This window comes from Ruditapes philippinarum, unplaced genomic scaffold (assembly GCF_026571515.1).
Source record: "Ruditapes philippinarum isolate M1 unplaced genomic scaffold, ASM2657151v2 ctg260_1_1_1_1, whole genome shotgun sequence".
NCBI classification, from domain to species: Eukaryota; Metazoa; Mollusca; class Bivalvia; order Venerida; family Veneridae; genus Ruditapes; species Ruditapes philippinarum.
This window is the reverse complement of record NW_026861537.1, coordinates 324540-346448: the sequence shown is the minus strand read 5'-3', so window position 1 is coordinate 346448 and position 21909 is coordinate 324540. Positions and strand designations below refer to the sequence as shown.

The window sequence follows — 21909 nt, the reverse complement described above, 5'->3', positions numbered from 1 at the left end:
TAAAGGAATACATCTAAGAATTAAAAACAATTATTGAGCCGCGTCATGACAAAACCAACATAATGGGTTTGCGACCAGCATGGATCCAGATCAGACTGCGCGGATCGCGGCTCAATTATGTTCTCAAGACCATCAGCAGAGCTCTATTCACATCGACTATTACCCATATGACCACGAACTAACACAAACTTTTTTCACATATTATAAGAAAATGAACATGGAAAGATCAGTAATCTTTTAAGAGCCGCCGATGATTAGAGTATACCTCTTAGGGTCCAACAATATCAAAGTGACTGAGACATATTTCGCACATGCGCAATATGCAAAGGGACAATACTCTCAACACATTTCTGGCTCTTTCTTGCATGTTAATTGTACATTTACACTAAACAGTTACCATCAGATTTTAAGGAATGGTTTGAAAAAGAAAATAACACTTTTCGGTTTAGACTTTAAAGCAGTATAAATATTGGATAACCATCTTATTGCGAAGTAATTTGGCGCAAATATTTAACGGTCTTAAGAATAATGGCTTAATATTAAAAGATCAGAAGTAATCCCCGACAATGCCGGAATCAAGTGTTTTGTGATTTAGCGGTCACTTAGATCAAATTATGACTTGATAGTTGATATTTTCTTTATATTGTATTAACTTGTCTTCAAATGTCGGCTGGACTTAAAAAGATTTCAAGACGGACTTAAGAATTCCTGCAAAGGAAACTTGCGCCATCGAAAGAATTATTCGATTGAACTTTATATAAGACACGTTTTATATAAATGAATATAAAAAAGAAATAATAAAAATAAATTATTAAATAAATAAAATTATTTTTGCTCTATTCTGTTCTATATAATGTTGGCGGTGAGAGAACGAAATAAAAATATAAAACAATAGGAAAGAAAACAAAATTGCTGACAGATTTTTGCTTAAGCATTTGAGAAAAGGTCAATATTTCCCTTATGGAGTGCATACGGGGACACACTAGCACCACATAAAGGGCTGGCGTTAACGCGCCACCATGGTCACAAAATGAAGACAAGTCACTCTTTCATTTGGAGTCTCTCGGCTTAATATTTCAGCTATATACATTGCTAAAACGGACATAATCTCTTGCAATAATTCATATAAAGGAAAGGTGTCAAAAAGATACAGATTGGCATTCCAAACTAATCTCTAATCCAAAGCTGATTAACCATATCGTTTGTTGTAGATTAAGTCTAACGATACATTGTATGCCAGGAAGGTCACGGTTGTATATATCAAATCAACTGAACAAAATGCTGACCATAACACCGTAACCTTTCAGACCATTTCCTTCAGGGATTTAAAATTTCAAATACAATATCTTGAACACCAATATACTTTTTATTTAGTGTTTTTCCCCACTTAGGACCATGTGCTGAATATTACATCATCTACAGCACCATAGCACCCGTACCGCAACATTTTACATGACAGCTCTATAGCTGTAAATATTGCCTGTCTACCAACTAGTTTCCGGAAATGCCTGAAGCCTCGCGATTGCACAAAAATTTTTTTTAGGGATATCCCCGATTATTTCATTTATCAAGTTATACAAAATTCTGTAACCACAGAGACTCATTAGCTAGACATTCAAGTCGACAAATAAAAAGTTTTTATCATATTTCAAATGATAAACCAAGGGTAAAGTTACAAAACTGTGTCAAAACAGTGTTTAAAAAAAGAACTAAATATTTGTCAAAGTATATTTTCATATCTTCCTTTAACCATATAGCCGTCGTAAGTAAATTGTCAAGAAATAAATAAAAATCCATTCTTTGTTATAAATACAAAAATAAAATTGTCTTACACATTAACACTTATATATACATGGTTACCACGAACATAACTCAATGTGGTATATACTGCAGCTTGTGCGAATAGAAACAGTATTGGAATTATTTGTCAAGATTTTCATAAGGTCTCCAAGTTGGAAGTTCTCCACATTAACAACACCAACAATGTTGAGATTTGCAAAACCAAAGTACTGGCAATACTGCAGTACGGCTCAGAGCCGTGGAAAATCACCAATCAAGTATATATCAACAAATTGGGTATTTACCAGAGAAGATACCTTCACCGGATACTCGGGAACTTTTTGTCAAACAGTATACTCAAAGCAAACATTCAGCTTATCACTGAAACAACGCCTATTTTTGAAAGATCGTAATAGATTTGTCATGTACTCCGCAAAGAAGACACTGCCATCCCCAAATTGCCAGGAGGTGGGCACCAGTTGAAAGGGGGGAAAATGGGGAAGACCAACGAAACTTGGAGAAAGTTTATGGAGAAAGGTTCAAAGGCTGAAGAATGGAATAGGGTCAAATACAGACCTTGACTATGGTCCGGCTACGTTGGAGACCGCCAGCACCAGCCTTATGCGCACAACAAACGAAGATTCAATGTCATTGAAATGACGTTTTTAAATGAAGCCCTCTATTTCTCGTGCAATGACATTTCAAATTTTTATTCATGTTTTTTTTGTCAAGTAACTATCAGTTAAAACAAATTTAAAGATTATTATTTTTATTATTATCCTTTCCATTTTTGCAACTTCTATGGTTGATCTTCAATTTGAAAATGTCGGAATTAGATACCTTATTGACTTTCTTATATATACGAATGCAAACGAGCTAAACACTGCTATAAGATGGTCCGGATCAATGAAACCTGGCACGCCCTAAACCAACATAAACCGCTGGATTATCCAACTATATTTATTGTATCCGACGTCCTATAACAATGACCGCATTCTCAATCATTCAAACTTTTCTCATACAATTATATACCCACGCATTCGAAGAATTCAAAAAAAATGTAGAACTATTTTAGTTCAATAAATTTCTCTCTCAGAGAATTTATCATTTTGAAATCTCATTGAGAATGAAAAGAAATAAATTTATGTATTTTTGTAGTTAATAAGTGTTAGAGATCGAACGAAACGTTAATCGCTATTTCATAATTCGGTATTAGGCGGATAAAGGTCATTTTGTAGAACAAGGTACCATTTAAGTATGAATGAATAACATAAGTGAATATTCGTTTATGAAATTAACAAGTTGTAATAAGTTCGCATTTTCCGAATTCGTATTTATATTTAAATAGGTCAGAAATGTTTACACGTTTAACAGTGGATATATATATATCAGTGTCAAAGCCAGATAACGTAATAATTATTCAAGTCCAAAAATATATGTCATATATCTAACATAAATTATATAAATTGTTGAACTGTCTTACAGATAAACAATTACATTAAAATATTCTTCTTACGAAAAAGCACACGATCACATGAAAAAATCTCGTACTATAGCACAGAGGATGTTAAAATTCTTAAATTGTAATAACGATAATATATAGAGAAACTTAAACATTTGCAATTAAAGTATAAATGTAGTATTTCAAACAACAGTAAAGGCATATGTACTATTTAGTACGAAAACCCGTTGGGGACATTACAACTTCGCGAATTCAATATTTCATCTCCACGGAGTTGAAATCGTGAATTCACGAAGTTGAAATCGCGATGTTCAAAACGTGAATAGAAGTTGAAATCGTGATGTTGAGATCGCGAATTCTAGAAGCTGAAATTGTGAATTCGTGAAGTTGAAATCGTGAATCCACGAAGTTAAAAATCGTGGTGATGAATCCGAGAATTCAAGAAGTTGAAATGTCGCCACCGGTCTTTCGTAATTTAGAATGCAAAATGTCTATGAAACATCTGCGACGCGTGCTTGTGACATTGTAGTAATCTCCGTGACAGTGCCATTGTATTTTACTCTGTTACAGTGACTGAGACAATGGCATTGCTTTTGAATACGTGATTATTAAATTTGCAACTTTCGGACAGTTATATTTAATTGTATTCAGGGATACTGACCTTAACTACTTGTCGAATGCACAATGATGATTTTTATCCCTGTCAGAGGTACAAAGGTTTAAATTTTTGTAACAGTTACTTTAATTCTGTCAAGATAACTTAACAATCAAACGGCTTTAAGTATGTTAGCTCTACAGAGAAACTTGTAACATATGCCAAGGTGTCAAATCATACATGACATTGTCAAATCACTGACTTAATTGTAACTTATTCTGTGACTTGCATTTTACTGCATGCCTTTGACGTAAATTGACCTTGACTCACACTCAATAAAAGGCTTTCACACCATGGCGATACATTTTGCTAGCAAAATTTCTGTGAAACAGTATACAAAATGTTTGTGAAACATTACTGTGTGTATTTTACCAAAATTTCTGTGACAAATTGACAGTGTATTGTAAACAGCATGCAGTAATAATATCTGGGAACAGAATGCCAAATTTCAATGCATGATAAGGATGATCTGGTTCTGAAGTTGATGTGTAAACAATTATAGTGAAAGCGTTTAATGAAAGATGTTAAAACACAGTGTATACTACTGGTCTTATAAAACAACAAGACATTTCTTATTACTTAATAAATTGTCCAAATTTTCTTCCACTTATAGGGATATCCGTCCGTCCCTGTCCCTTCTCCCCAATTTTCGCTTGCACGAGTTTTCAAATATCTTCTTATGTTTTATCTGTTTTTATCTGTCCAGATTGGTCAACGAATCTGCCTTTTCAGGGTCTATATTTAACATTGATGTTTGATACATCATACAATGTATAATGATTTTATTAAATCACATAACTTTATGCTAAAATAAAAACTTAAGTTACGTTTTTCAAACTTGTTTTCATATATACCCATCTAAAGAAAAAGTACCTTAACAGAGAGTTTAGTGACAATGTACATTTTTCACCCTGGCCTAAAGCCAGGTCGTTCGTGTGAAAGTTTTGTTTAAACAGAGCCCGAAATGTTCTTGTTTTAATTCGGTATTTATTTAGACACTACATTCTTCCAAAACAACCCCATCTTTCTGATATCATTTAAGATTAATTCTAATTATTTATTCAACTCCACCCCGTATATCAAGTTACATGTATATATTAGATATCAACAAAACACCGAGGGTCTTATTCAAACTTGAAGCGTCAGTATACGTGTTCGGTTACCCTTTGACAAAATCGGTTGCGGTATTTGTTTGGTGAAATCGACATCATTGAAACTAGGGCAAAAAAAAAAGAAAAACGGGATAAAATCCTATCTATCTTTTAAAATGTTTAAAAATGGATTTAAAACTCACGTACACTGGTTACATATTAACCTCTTGCCGTTTGATACATTGTATTCTTATATCCAATGCCCAATGTGGAATAGCGCAGGACATTTTTGTCATGTACACTATACAAAACTCAAAGGGTATTTTGAACTTGTTTATTTACTTTAAAAATAACAACAAATTCTGTATAAATTTGATACTTGTATCTATGATGCATGTAACGTTGACGCCATATTTTATTCATATATGTTTTTGACACATGGGTCTGAGACCTTCTGGATGAATAATAAATAAACTGGTATATTCTTGTGAAGACATTTGAAGACATTTAGCAACATAACAGAATTATTAAAATTGCTGCTGTAGCTGCGGCTGCTGCCTTTAGACTCTCTTTGTGGTCGGTTTATTAAAATCTTAATTGATAGCAATGTTATATAGTGGTTAAAACCTGAAGGTATACTGAATGCAACTTGTCACTTTAATATATCATTTTATATCTTTATCAGCTACGTTCTCTTATTCTTCCACTGCGGTCCAACAGCCTAAGAACATAGAATTTGAAATTCTTATATAGACCAACTGGGGTATTTATTCAGGAAGATTTGCAAAAGATAAATAAGAAACAGACTCAGAAATGAATAGAAATCGTATTTTTGTGCTATTTTTAGCCCGATTTAAGTGAAAAGCGTTGCATAATTATTCTGAAAAACAACGGATTGAGCAAATTATCTGAAATTTTGCACACAATGTATTGATGTAGATCTACATCAAATTGAACACTTATCTCAAAAAATAATTTCCTGTCCATTCATGTCAAAAGAAATCCTCAGTGAAGTCCCTTTAACCTTTAGCCTGCTGGAGATAACAGATTGTACCCATACGACCAGTGCAGACTATGATCAGGCGGTACAGTCGTGTCTTCTGTTTATGGTCTGCACTGTCCGGTATGTTTTCAGTCTGTACTTATTTTGAAGATATTCCTACCAATGATGATCGATTTTTATGGAAATTTAAATATGAAAAAGTATATTTTAAAGGCCCATTATGCCTCAGAAATGCTATCAATTTTATTTCCAAAACAACTTTTATTTTTGAAATCTTGCTGCATTTTCATGAAAAAAAACCTCTTTTGCCATTTAAATGAACTATCTTTTGCAACTTCTGCTCTGTTGGCAATCGGTATAATTATAGTGATTAAGTAATTTGTTTGGAAGTCAAAATACTTCTTTGTTTACATTTTGCTACCTTTACGGCACATTTTTGCACATTCAGCACTACTTTCGTTAGTTGTTAAACATTTAATATGCACATGTTTTATATTTTCAAAGAATTAAAAGAATATGAATTCCTTTGGCATAATTAGCGTGGTAATGGTTAAAGTTTGTACCCACTTTTAATCACGTTGTACAATAAATGGACACTGTGCTACTGATTTACCGTAGAGATAGTTCGTCAAATGCACAACGATAGCTTTTACTGTATAACAGTTAATATGGTTTATGTTTTGTGACAGTGCAAAAATTAACTATTAAGCTTTAAGTATTTTACAATAAAACTAATTAACTATGTCACGGAGATATCGTCACACAATAGTGTCATTCCTCCTTGTCCACCAATGACGTTTAGTCCAATTTTTGTCTCGCCATTTCGTCAATTGAAATCAAATTATTGATTTAGATTCTATGATCGCATTCAAAAGAATTGACATCGATTTAAATTCAAAAGTATCAATTTGCTTTGATTGCATGCAGATACTTTTAACATGCAAGCATTGGCGGTAACTGTTTGACATGTCATTGTCTGTGACGTTGATTTCATGGCAGTGCATGTGACTTTGATTTCATGACATTGACTATGACTTTGATGTCATGGCATTTTTTGTGATTTGATGTCATGGCATAATCTGTGACTTTGATGCAAGGCATTATCTGTGACTTTGATTTCATGGTATTGTCTATGACTTTGATGTCATGGCATTTTTTGTGATTTGATGTCATGGCATAATCTGTGACTTTGATGCAAGGCATTATCTGTGACTTTGATTTCATGGTATTGTCTGTGACTTTGTTTTCATGGCATTATTTGTGACTTTGATTTCATGTCATTGTCTGTGACTTTGATTGCAAGGCATTATCTGTGACTTTGATTTCATGGCATTGTCTATGACTTTGATGTCATGGCATTTTTTGTGATTTGATGTCATGGCATAATCTGTGACTTTGATGCAAGGCATTATCTGTGACTTTGATTTCATGGTATTGTCTATGACTTTGATGTCATGGCATTTTTTGTGATTTGATGTCATGGCATAATCTGTGACTTTGATGCAAGGCATTATCTGTGACTTTGATGTCATGGCATTGTCTGTGACTTTGGTATAATGGTGTTATTTGTGACTTTGATTTCATGTCACTGTCTGTGACTTTGGTATAATGGTGTTATTTGTTACTTTGATTTTATGGCATTGTTTGTGATTTGATTTCGTGACACTGTCTATGACTTTGATATAATGGCGTTATCTGTGACTTTGATTTCATGGCAGTGCATGTGACTTTGATTTCATGACATTGTCTATGACTTTGATGTCATGGCATTGTCTGTGACTTTGATTTCATGGCATTATTTGTGATTTGATGTCATAGCATAATCTGTGACTTTGACTGCAAGGCATTATCTGTGACTTTGATTTCATGGTATTGTCTGTGACTTTGTTTTCATGGCATTATTTGTGACTTTGATTTCATGTCATTGTCTGTGACTTTGATTGCAAGGCATTATCTGTGACTTTGATTTCATGGCATTGTCTATGACTTTGGTATAATGGTGTCATTTGTGACTTTGATTTTATGGCATTGTTTGTGATTTGATTTCGTGACACTGTCTGTGACTTTGATATAATGGTGTTATTTGTCACTTTGATTTCATGACATTGTTTGTGATTTGATTTCGTGACACTGTCTGTGACTTTGATATAATGGTGTTATTTGTGACTTTGATTTCATGACATTGGCTGTGACCTTGATTCCATGTCATTGTCTATGACTTTGATTTAATGGCATTATCGGTGACTTTGATTTTAAGGCATTATCTGTGACTTTGATTTTATGGCATTATTTGTGATTTGATTTCGTGACATTGTCTGTGACTTTAATATAACATTGTCTATGTCTTTGAATTAATGGCATTATCTGTGACTTTGATTTTATGGCATTGTCTGTAACTTAAACCTTTGACATTTATCCATCCATGTTAAAACATTGAAATATCACAACTAGTCATAATAGTCAGACTGATGTAACTTCTTTGATATCGAAAGCATGATGTTTCAAATTAAATAACTCTGTTCCAAACGATATATTCCCGGGTGAACTCAATCCACCTTTATACAGAACTGAAGATCAATGTTTATAATTGTTTAGTAACAGACAATCTACTGAATTACAACACAACATGCTAACACCAACACCCTGTATCTGTGCATTGCAGAATTTCCCGTCAGACATAAACAAACTGGCGGTGGTCGGAGATAGTTCGTAGAATTTCATTTATTTTAATGTTTACTTCAATAGCTTAAAGTATTAAAATACGCTAAGCTTACCTGTAAAGTGGAATATTTGGAATTGACTGCGTTTTTTTATTTTAAAAATATTAAGATCAAAAAGTTATCAACACCCTAACAGCAGGCAGGTATCAACTGTTTAAACTAGCGTTGTAAGTTTGATATTCATATACAAAGAAATTGATTGTTATCACCTTCAATATATATACAGAGGTCAATTTTGCTGAAAGTGTTGCTTTTGTTTCGATATTTTTCATTAATTTGAATTAATTATACGCACATTTCTGGTCGCACACGCAAGGACTCGAGTCACTAGAACGGTTTTGTTTCTTTTTAATATCCACGATTGTCCAGAGTCGGGAAAAGTTTTTCGAAAATAAGGCTAAAGCTCTTCCGGTTTGCAGTAATGACTCGAGGACTACTCGAACCATGACATCCCGGTACAAACGGTATAGATTCGTGAATATCTTGTATTTTGCGAAATTATCGTTCATTTTACATTTGTCAGTTTCAACTGAATAATAGGGATACCTCAGTATACAACAAACAGATAAACACGTATAAAATACATACATGATATGTTTACACTAGATTAACGTACCTTTTTAACTTGGATGGCCTCAAAGTGGTAATCCGAATATCAGAGAAGGAAAATTAATCGAAAATCCTGCATCACCCGAATCTGGAAATTAACATTTTCGTACTATTTCACTTCTGTCTGAGAGAAATATAGCTGAATTTTGTATATTAAACTAATCAAATATCAGTTAAAATCAATAACGAAAAACATATGTGAAATATTAACGATAGACAAGTAGACGAACGAGTTATCTACCATCCGAAAATATACAGGGAAGATTCAGTTTTTACTGCGCTTCGTTGGTTCGAACGTTTTGTTAAAACGAATCGACATTAGGTATCATTTTTCGTTCATTTCAACCGTTTTATTATTTCAGCATCTTCCCGGTGATTGAAAATGATAGTATCGACATAAATAATCATGATGAGAGATATCTTAAACGGCCATTTAGCAGTCCACTTGGGAAGTGCACCGATGTCACATGACCTCGAGTTCAGGCCCCTGACCTTAAGTTCAAGAAATACCCCCCGGGTGAAAGGTAGCTTGGACGGATATATTTGATATTTATGGTACTTAGTTTACTTATGCGTTATAATTCAATTGTTCGCACTTTAACATTTATGCCCGTGAAAAATGATGTATCAGTTGCTTTGATTTAAAATCCAGCTTTGGTTTGAATTCAGTTTCTGCAAACATTGCACTGCGGAAGATACACTGTGCATGGGTAATTCAAGAAATTAACACTAGATGAAAGGAGAAGAATTCTATATGAATATAATGGACATTTATTCAATATTGTAAATGTACAAAATGTACATGTAAAGGTTAAGTACATGTAAATACATGTATAATTACTGATGAAACCACAATTAGCTAAATCATTAAAATGCAGTTTGCAAAATAACAAATGTTGTTCAAACATCATGTTATATTTAATAACTATGATTTATGATTTAATTATAATTAACACCGCTTCATCAAATGTCATTAGCTTATTCGGCTCCGCAGAAAATTATAGCTATGCCGAAAGTATGCATTTAAGGCATTTAAGAACGCGCGAAAATGAAAGGGCGTGAAAATTTTTGCTCGGTCAACTTGCATTTCTGTGAACTAAATAACCTTGTTTGAAAATGTCACGGTGTGAAGCAGGCATTTCAAAGAGACAGATAAATAATCGGTTATTTTCATTACAATTCGTAAAGCCTATTTAAGTAGAAAATTTATGTTTTACTTAAAAATTGTCACGATCAACTATTCGCTGAATCCTCAAATGATACTATTTAATACCGAAATAATTAAAACCACCGCCTCAGATCGGAAGGTTATTAGATTTTTCAAATACTTTTATGAATTGTAAATGTATTTTTTATCAATTTAACGCTACTTTTGTATCATGCAATAACGCTATATCTATGAAGGATCCGATAAAATATTTCCCCTTAAGTCTTCGTTTTTGGTGATATAGTGATATTGCGGTCATAGTGACGCACAACTAAAGTATTTTAGAGTGCATGGCTGCACATGGTATTATATCTTGTCCTCAATTTAATTCATGTATCATTGTCGACTTATTACCACTTTTTTTTTACGATTTACAAAAAAAAAGAAAGAAAGAAAGAAAGAAAGAAAAAAAACTGTATGATAATGTATTGTATTTCACAATGTGATTCATAATAGCATCTTCCTGCAAATTTGTCCAGTTATACAGCCAGTTTTACTTGTAGTAGCGAGCACAATGCAACAAATATTTAGTGTGTTGCTTCACCAAATATTACGCCTGAAATACTTAAACCTGATACCCCACCCATGAATTATTGTATTGACACTGTGAAACCGTCGTCCAATTCTAAAGTTCCACCATTTTGATGCTGAACGCCAAGCGAAAAGAAACCAAGAACTTATTTTGTTACAATCTAAAGAAGAGCACACAGCTCAGGAATACACGCGATCCCCACATTCGAAGCGACCACTCCTTCAGTACGGCCACCGTAGGACAGGAATAAAAAAAATCAATGCGCATATTCTTCAAATTAAGGTATAAAATGCATCCGCTATGTTTCCAGTACTTGGTTCGTTAACCGTGACATAAATAACTTAATTTATTAAATTTATTTATTAAAAATAATTATGTAAAACAATTACAAATATACGGTTTTATACGGATTCAATCCTATGACTGAGATGTATAAAATGTGATATTTAAGGCTATAGATCTATTAATGCAGACACAAAAATAGATTTACTTGAGAAGTGTTTCATATGAAGAAAAAACTTTTCAAGATAATAACGCTTTTAAATTAAGTCTTAATTCAAAATTATTAGGTACTAACGTAATTTAAATTCTGGACCACTTTAGAGAAGAAAATTGTCTTGACATTGTCACCATCACCTTATTATAATCTAACATGGTAAGTCTTCACGGCCATATAAAGTTCATGTTGATGATCTCTTGACGTTCCCATCTGCCGGCTTTTTTGCTGACCCGATTATGTTCTAATCAAATTTTAACCAGCTAAAACCACGAGCAGATCCGTACAATGGCTAGAACGAGATCGTGAAAGATCAGCGGAAACCTGCTGTGAGATTTTATGACCAACGGCACATTTCTGGTTCTTAACGGAGGCCTATCAGCTGGATCGCTAAGTTTTATCTCTTAATTTTGCAAAGAAATTGTACGAAAATAAAAACAAATCGGATTACCTCGGACCACTTGATAGCATCCATGTTAAATCTCGCACTTTAAGTCTCGCGCTATGTGTGGTAAAGATGTTTACAAAGCCGTATCTATTTTGCCGATCAGTGAATTTCTTTTAATACAATAAACGATTTAAAAGAAGAATTCAAGTGGGACTAAGTGTGTGTTTAAAGAATGTTTACTTCCTTTATATATTCTCGTTCATCAAAGTAATGTTCTGCCAACTCATATTTTTATGCCTTTGCGCAATCAGTAATTGAACCGTCCGTCCGTCTTTCTGTCTGTCCGGGCCAACATTCAATAGTTTATGAGCTTCATTTCGTCTAACTTTTTAGTAAAAAAGAAAAAGTGAAATAACATTCTTCGCCGGTTTTTCACAAGTATATATGAAAAAATGTACCAAAGAAAAAAGAGATTACATAAGACACAAACTGTTGGTACGTCCGCACGAGGTAATCTTGAACCGTACTCAAATTAATTAAGTATTCTACTGCACTGGACCACCTAGGGTTAATGAGATGAACATATGATCTTATCAGATGACCAAGCAGAACGCTAAAAGTATCCTATCAGAGTGACCGCAGTTAATTTCTCTTAATTTATGTGTTGATGTGTTATTACTAGAATTAAGATTTATTCAATTATTCTTGTTAAATGGATTAATACAATTACTTAATAACTTTTGTAAAATGGATTAAATACCGGATTTATTTGTTCATAATTTTATTTAAAGTGACAATATTCTGGATATAACAATTGACTTCTGTTTTTGATTTGATTATCCATTTATATTTTCCACATGGATTGCTACAAGAATGGGTAAAGTGTTCAGTTCCAGTAGGGAACTCCACTTTTCAAGAAGCCCAACAGTCGCTATATAACCAGTACAGTAGGTACTGAGGCGTACTGCGACGACCCCAGAGTTTGCGGACAGTAGGTCCAACATAACTCTGCAACAAAATTTGGAATGTCTAGAGTTTGCAGACAGTAGGTCCAATATTAGCTCTGCAACAGATTAGGAAAATCTGTTTCGTCATCATGGAATGATGGACAACAGTATGAAGCCTTGGCCAGATGATTGACCTTCCAAGTTTTTATGCTACAAATACTACTACAACAACAAAGACAATATTGCTTTAACTTGAAGTTATCAAGACATAAAATTATTATTATATTATTTAACAATTTAATTTCTTGAGCCACGAACATACCAAAGTCATGTGTCTTAGGCCAACGAAATGCACATATCACAGCTTATAATTTATAAGACTCTTATTCTATTGGTTAAAAAGATCTGCAGTATCTTACTGTTTTAAATCTTACTTGATATAAGAAAATATCAGCTCTTGCTCACAAAATATAATTCTATGTTTAGTTGGGTAACTGTATGATAAGTTAAAATAAAAATTATTTGAATTAAAGATATAATATGCTCAAATTCATTGTATTTTTAAATATTGATAATTGCTACACAGTCTCTTTTTAAATATAAAATAAACATGTTTTGACTACACACTAAGAAGATATCTTATGTCTTAAACTCTACACAATTTAGAGGCACAATTAGAATGCATAGTGTCAAGAAAAAAAAAAAATTAAGAAAGGGTCAACTTTACTTATATGCAGCTTCCCAAACACAGTTTGTACATTCTTTTATTCAAATAAGACATATTTAGAAAGAAATACATAGATTTCAAATAATTTCTGGGATAAAAATATTTTACTCTGAGATGAGTATAGTATATCTTTAACATGCTTTGGGCGGAAAAACAGTAAGTTGCATTTTACAGTATCATCCTTGAACAGGCTCATTCAAACCAAGCCTGCAACATTTTCATTTTTGCTGTTTTGGGCGTATTGAGATTTTATTTGCACAAAAATGGTTTTATATTAGAGGAATATTCTGGAGTAAGTTTTGCCTAGAAATGTCAAGAACTGTATACTCCAAATTTGTTACATTAGAGGGAATATGCTGGAGTAAGTTTTGCATGGAAATGTCAAGAACTTTGTACTCCACATTTGTTATATATGATGGAATATGCTGGAGCTAGTTTTGCATAGAAATGTCAAGAACTGTGTACTCCAAATCTGTTATATAAGAGGGAATATGCTGGAGCTAGTTTTGCATGGAAATGTCAAGAACTGTGTACTCCAAATTTGTTATGTAAGAGGGAATATGCTGGAGCAAGTTTTGCATAGAAATGTCAAGAACTGGGTACTCCAAATTTGTTATATAAGATGGAATATGCTGGAGCTAGTTTTGCATAGAAATTGCAAGAACTGTGTACTCCAAATTTTTATATAAAATGGAATATGCTGGAGCTAATTTTGCATAGAAATGTCAAGAACTGGGTACTCCAAATTTGTTATATAAGAGGGAATATGCTGGAGCTAGTTTTGCATAGTAATGTCAAGAACAGCGTACTCCAAACTTGTTATATAAGATGGAATATGCTGGAGCTAGTTTTGCATAAAAATGCCAAGAACTGTGTACTCCACATTTGTTATATAAGATGGAATATGCTGGAGCTAGTTTTGCATAGTAATGTCAAGAACAGTGTACTTCAAATTTGTTATATAAGAAGGAATATGCTGGAGCTAGTTTTGCATAAAAATGTCAAGAACTGTGTACTCCAAATTTGTTATATAATTAGGGAATATGCTTGAGCTAGTTTTGCATAAAATGACAAAACCGTGAACTACAAATTAGTTATCTATATAAAAGCGAATATGCTGGAGCTAGTTTTGCAATAAATATCCAAACCTGAGTTTCTCCAAATTTGTTATATAAGATGGAATATGTTGGAGCATGTTTTGTATAGAAATGTCAAAACCCGCGAGTACTCCAAATTTGTCATACGAGAAGGAATATGTTGAAGCAAATTTTGCATAGATTGTCAAAACCTGAATACTCCCAAATTTTTTATATACGAAGATCAAATATGCTGGAGAAAGTGTTTTGCTGGAGAAAGTGTCAAAAACTGTGAGTCCAAATTTGCTCTTGGGAAAACGCACCATTTGGAGCTGATCTTATGAAGGAATTGTTACTTTCCTTACGGAAAGTAAACACATATTAAATAACATTGGTTGTATATAGTGTGAGGTAAGAATCTCAGGGGCAACCATGAGTACATATACAAGAAAGCTAACAGAATGTGAGTATGCATTGTTTTTACAATACTCTAGAAACACTTCGAAATACCCTGAACATTGTAAGTTGATAACTTTCAATATTGGTACTTGCTCGAGACGGTTCAATAATGAAATTTATATTGAATAACTCTTTACCTGTATATCTCAAGTAAAGTACACTGACAATGTCGATTATAAAGAACTTGCTTTTATTTTTAAGAAAATGACATGTCATTCGAAATGGAACATGAAATAAGATATGAAAAGTTTTAGTGAAGAAAATAAACATTTAATCACTAAAATATTTTTCTATCCAGAATTTTCTTCGACTGAAAGGTGTATATAGACATAGCTAAATGCATAATTGAATACATGTTTGATATACTTTGTATGCATTGAAATTTTTGCTCAAGCTAACTACAGTAAAACATAGAAAAGAAATAAAATGAATTAATGAATATAATAAAATAAACTATTAAGATGGAAAAAAAAAAATCATTTGCATTTGCCTTATGTTTTTCACTGTTGGACAAACCTATGAAACCAATGTTTTACCATTCATTACAATAATGATAGTTTATACAAAGTTGTAATGTGCAGTATTTTAGATGGTTTAGATAAGGTTGATAATTTGGGATTTATTATATACATGTACTACATCTTCAGATAAATCTCTCACTGGACCCTCTCAGTGAATTGTTTTTGTTAGGGCTTATCATCGGATTTATTCCTGGGAAAACAGCAGGTATTAATAGCTGCACCTGGTTTTTAGGTCAAACACATGTCTTAATTTGATTTGTTTGTTTGCAAGGAGGGCTTGCTAATTAACCTTCACTGTGTTATGATCCATGGCACTATAAATCACTCAGAGAGGGATTTGTGTCGGACCTATCACAACAGTAGGCAAACAAAATCCTGATTGTGCTACGGCTGTCAAAGTGTCATTAAAGTTTTGATTTAAATAATTGAAACAACTAGTTTCAATAAAAATATTAATTATATCATGAAAACTGCAGTTTAGTCTATGAAACATTTCTACGGTTGATGAACGCATTTATATTTGTAGACTGCATGTTAATTAGTCAACTAGAAATGTTATAAAATTTGAAAAAGAAATGGCAGGTAAATTAATAATATATCATTATATGTAGATGTGGTACCCTTCTCGTCATTGCCCGGGGAAAGGAAAACACTAAGCAGATTATTCTACCAAATGGCATGGTCATAGAATATTACTTGTTTGGGGTTTTGTTTTCAAACAACTGAATAAGTAAGTGGTGATAAGAGATTCAGCCATTTGTTTTGGTAGTTTTCATTATCGTTTTTGAAATAAATCAGTTGATGACTTAATTAACTAATTAATTGATTGATTGATTCCAAACAAAAATGATAATAATATTAATAATTCAGGAAAAATGAACAAATTCATTTGTATGTTTCATTATATCATATCCTGTATCAAGTGGAATCGAAAACGTGAACCATAGAAACATGTACTGTAACTGCAATACAGAGCTGATTTGGAAAATAATATACATGTGTTTATTGAAGAAAACATGCATGGAAAAAAAAATGTAAATAATATAAATGAATAATGGCAGGTTTAGGCTTAATGGCCCTTTAACCGCAGATCAGTAATTTCAAAACACTGATTTTGCAAGATATCAGAAATCGAGCCTAAAGAAATTATAATTAAAAACATAAATGTGTTGCTTTAAAACCACAGAAAACTTCGAATATCACTACATGTGAAAGAATTTTGTGCTACACGTATATGTGTGTCAAACTTGTTTGCAATTTTCTGTTTACAATATACGATACAATGTATCAATTTTGCAATGTAACATTGCAGCAGGGGTCAAGCCTAATGACCTTTAATTTCCGCACAGTAGAAATAGGGAATAGTATTCTTTTATAATGATTGTTACTTTTACAGCATTTTATGTATATGGCAATTGCATACTTTATTTTGTACATTACATTTTCAGTTTTGAAAAGTTAATAGTCGTAGATTGAATGCATAATCATTGTACTTGGTTATGAAGTTTTAACGACTTATCAAAATGCGAGCATGGTCTCTAAAATCTCATTAACCCTAGGTGGTCCAGTGCAGTAGAATTAATAAATTAAACGAGACTTACCTGGAAGTTGAAGTTCAATTATTATTCTACTGCTACTGGACCACAGGGTTTAATGCCCACCCAATTACCCCTCCCATATGTATAAGCCATTGTCGCATTTTGCATAATTATGTATGCTCTGAAAGTCTGCTTGGTCATCTGATAAGATCATATGTTCATCTCATTAAACCCTGTGGTCCAGTAGCAGTAGAATAATAATTGAACTTCAACTTCCAGGTAAGTCTCGTTTAATTTATTAATTATGTTGCCTAGAAACGGTATTTCAATTGGTTTCATTAAAAGATAAAAGTAGAAATACTAACGTTTTTCATAGAATTATTTTTCTGGACTTGGGCCTTTTATTATCATCAGAGCTAGCCTTGCAGTATCATCAACACCTGATGATCTTGATACATACCGTGTCGACCAATCATTGATGATTACAAATGTTTAGGATAAAATGTAAAACTTGCCTAAATATGAAATGACTGCCCCACCCTTTTTATCGTCTGAGCGTTACCGTACATTCTTAAGGATATTGTTATAATTTTCTATGTGCAATATCTATGTGCCACCACTTTGGTTAATAGTAGAATGTGAAATTGGAAAAAATGCGTACCTGTTCAAATTAACACCACGAAAAGCTGCTAGTCTTGATCAGTTTTTTACGCGTTTACTACACACACAAAATGATATATCAGTCATATAGACATATAATTACATAATTATATAAGATACTGGAAAATGTAGAATTGGAAGATTATGCATGTCTGTAAAGTATTAAGCTTATTTGGGTTGGGAGGGGGCGGGTACGAGATTACGTCGTAGTAACACCTGAGTAGAAGAACCACTGACGTTCCGTAAGAAAGCACGATATAAAGCTTCTTCGTGCAAAGAATCTAAAGTCCCCGGCAGAATTGGAATCTACAGCGGTGGTGGGTAAGTGATTTGAAGTCAACGACCTTAACCACTCAGTCACGTACACCCCTCAAGCATCACAGGCTCAAAAAGCGCTCAATTGACAAAATTTAGATATGATGGAAGAAGCTAAATAAGTTAAGAACATGTAAGTACAATTACCATGGTGTTGGTAAAAACGGACAAAACAAGGCAAATTTATATGAATTAATGATACCACTTGGAGGTTTAATGTTTAGGTTAAAAGTGATGCTCATAAATAGCAAGTTTCTGACGTATAAACATGATTTAATGTTGTCACGGAAATAACTAGATAATCTCCACACTAAACTATATCATTTGTTACGTTTTTGGATGACCCCATCTTCATTATCTAATGTCAAAGCGTGTAACGCGGCATTAATAAAATATACACGATCAAACGCAAGATTTAGAAATTTAAGATTCACGAAATATTATAGATTCAAAAACATAACGAGTCATACAAAGTAAACAAATGTTGGAAGAATGAATTATAATATCAGACGAGTTCATCTGTGACATCATAAAACATGGAAGAATGGGCCCTACCACAGAGGTGACATGAAACGCTATCAATCGTTCCTGTTTTGTTCCTAGATGTTTTAAATGAGATATAGAAGTTCTTTACTTATGGGCAGAGAAGAGATGTTAAATTGAAGAAGTAGTTTCGCTTTCGTCTTTAAAACTTCTTCGTATAAGTATTCGTTCTTCTTTCTTTTCGTTGTCATCGCCACCGTCATCACTACCACCATTACCATCAACATAACCATCATCTTCTTCGTCGTTATCACAATCAACATCGTCATCATAGTAACCTTCTTCTTATCCTTTACCAGCAACAACATCATCGTCGTCATCATTATCGCAATTATTTTCATCATCACTTTCATCGACATAACTATCATAAATTACCAAACCGTTGACCGGGACTATTTTATCTTTAATGAAAACACGAAAACCATCTACTCATTGGAAATATGTAAGAATGTTGTCCGTGATTTTTAAACTACCTTTCTATGTCAAGGTTTGTGTAACTTGTAAATATTTTCCTTCGCTTTATACACTACCTGAGTGGTAAAATAGAATTCAAATAAGTACTTTAGGACTATATATATAACTGCAATGCAAATATTTGATCATCTAAAAAAACATTATTACATGATGATTGAATATTATTGTTTATAAAACTAAGATAACGTAAAATTTTAGGTAGATGAACTCAGTTAATAAGTGGTGAAAGGTGGATAGTCATACTGAGATAATAAATTATAATGGTGATATAAAAAGAGTTATTTATAAAATGTTTGATTTTTTTTTTCTTATTGGAAATTGAATCCGGTAAAGGGAGGCAACTCAAGATTTAAGGTATGAAATGTAAAAGGTCGAGCTGTTGTTGAGGCTGAATGAGATTTATCTATGTGACGAGTATGGGGCCATCCCAGCTTAGACTCACCGAACTCTATCAGTATGGCTGCCCCTAATCCAAATTTAAAGCGGGGCAGGTCAAATACACAAATTCAACATGGTTATGTTACTGATGTACGAGGTAAAAAATGTTGCTTTTAAAGGTCGTGCCAGAAAGAAAAAATCTGAAAATTTCTCGGAAGTAATCGATGGATAAAAGCGTAAGAAATGTAAGACAAAATTAAAACGGTTAAGAAACAGAAATGTTATTTCTTATAGTTTTCATCATAATGATCTTGGCATCAAAATAATTGTGTCGATCTGTCTAAACATGCACAGGCTACTAGCAAAAATATTAAATGGTTAGACGAATTCACAACAAAAATTACTATAAAGTCAACTGCAAACTCTTAAGATTCTCTTTAATATAATTATCAACGTTTCGGCTGAACAGACTTCTTCGGGGTAAATAAATATATAGTAAACAATAAACAGGAAATCATGCCAGCGTCACATGACGTTAAAAAAGATTAAAGTTTACTTAAGTAACTTCAAGGTAATTTCATAAGGAAGTTACTTACATTAAACGATGCTGTTTCAAAGTTAAAATGCAACAATAATACATTATCTAATATTATGATAAATCAAATGATTTCTAAAAATAAGCTTGAAATCAAAGGACAAAAGTTTAATAAATTACAATAATGTGAATTCTATTTTCGTTAAACTAAACCCGTCGTCATTGCAATCAGATCACTCCTACAAGCGACCTTTCCTAATTAAACCTTAAAACGTTTTAAACCATCTGACAATGATTCTTTTATTTTGAAATATGAGAAATGTGTTAAATTGAACGTATAATGAAGTATGCCTGCTATTTCTGACGAATACGTGTTTTAAACAGACAGCTTTCACTGTTTACCCACGTAAAAATAACAATTTCAATGAAAATAAATAGCATGGCTATTCATCTTTTACAGAATAATTGGCTGGAAATGAAAATTGCAAACACTACGGAACACGGTCGGGGATATAACGATTACTTTTCTTGACATTTAGATCTTGAAAATACTTTGCAAACGGTTTGAAGGATAAGAGTGAGTGTATAACAATTTTACAAAGCATAAAATGAACTGTTTGTGGATGCAAAGGACGTTGGCAAAAAAATCAGTCCTTATCAACATTTTAAATACGTAAGAAAAATTGCAAATGCATCTGAAATAAAATCTCGCCCTTAGTCTGATTCGAACTCGCGTCTACGACCCGCTTAGGCGCAAATGTTGTCAGAGTCATCACAATACTCTAAGTTATCAAAATAAGCGTGCAGTCATTGACGTTGGTGATCACTTTTAAAAGGATCATACAAGAAAAAGATCAGTCTATTGTTGCCCTTATTACTGTTATGATTTAATTTGTATCCCTTTTCAGTAACAGACGGTGTTGATTCGATCTTAAGTGCATTTCACTCCATTGCTTTGATCTTGTAGAGACATTAGACTCAGTTTGACTCAAAAAATCACTAGCACCGTCACGAGCACAAATAATGACCCTTAATAGTCATAATTGTTATGTCTCTCTTGATCCACCATACATTAACTCTTTGAAAATATTTGCCTCCTCTGCATATCAAACAGCTAGTATGGTTCATTGAAACACTTCACATGGAAGGTCAGAAAACAGAATTAAAGTAAATGGCTGAGAACTTTGATACTAATTTTCGATCCTGACTCGGCGCCGTATAAATGGACCATGCTTCGCAGTTTATTGTTTTGATCTTTAAATAAACTTAGTAGCCAATAATGATGACCCATCATTTAATGCAAGAGCAGAGTTACTCACGTATTAGAGAGATCAGACTCCTTATGTAATAACTATACATACATAAATAGAATATACGTGCCTTTAGAGAATCAAAATGAAATTAGCATGGTAATCTAGTAATCTGCATGCTGTTATAATGCCATTTAAAAGTGATAAAAAGTAAAGAACGTGAACTTCAGGAGATATTGGTGATAATCATATATTGAATACTGTACAAGAAAATATCGTGCAGAAAATATCTTGAATCACCCATGTTCTGTGTTCTTTGAAATTTTAACGATTGTGATCTCTGAAGCGTATTAAAATTTAGATAAAAAATTGAAAACGCAGCACGTTGAACACAAAATGATTCTCATCTCCGATACTATCGCATAAACTACATTTTTTTCAGCAATCAATTCTCATAAGATTTCTTGGAGATTTACGGAGTAAAACGTAAGTCTATAGTCAATTCCGAAAACGTGCTTTCAAAAAAACATATTCTGGCATATAT

General features: G+C 32.9%; 1 protein-coding gene across 2 annotated transcripts in view; it reads right to left on the bottom strand.

Moving 5' to 3' along the window:
- Positions 1-9560, bottom strand: part of LOC132715987 (lactadherin-like) — an 88779-nt gene extending 79219 nt beyond the window's left edge. For both annotated transcript variants that reach the window (XM_060699111.1, XM_060699113.1), the window contains exon 1: positions 9327-9560. The gene's annotated coding sequence lies outside the window, so the exon portion shown is untranslated. The remainder of the gene's footprint in view (positions 1-9326) is intronic.
- Between the last annotated feature and the right edge of the window lie 12349 nt (positions 9561-21909).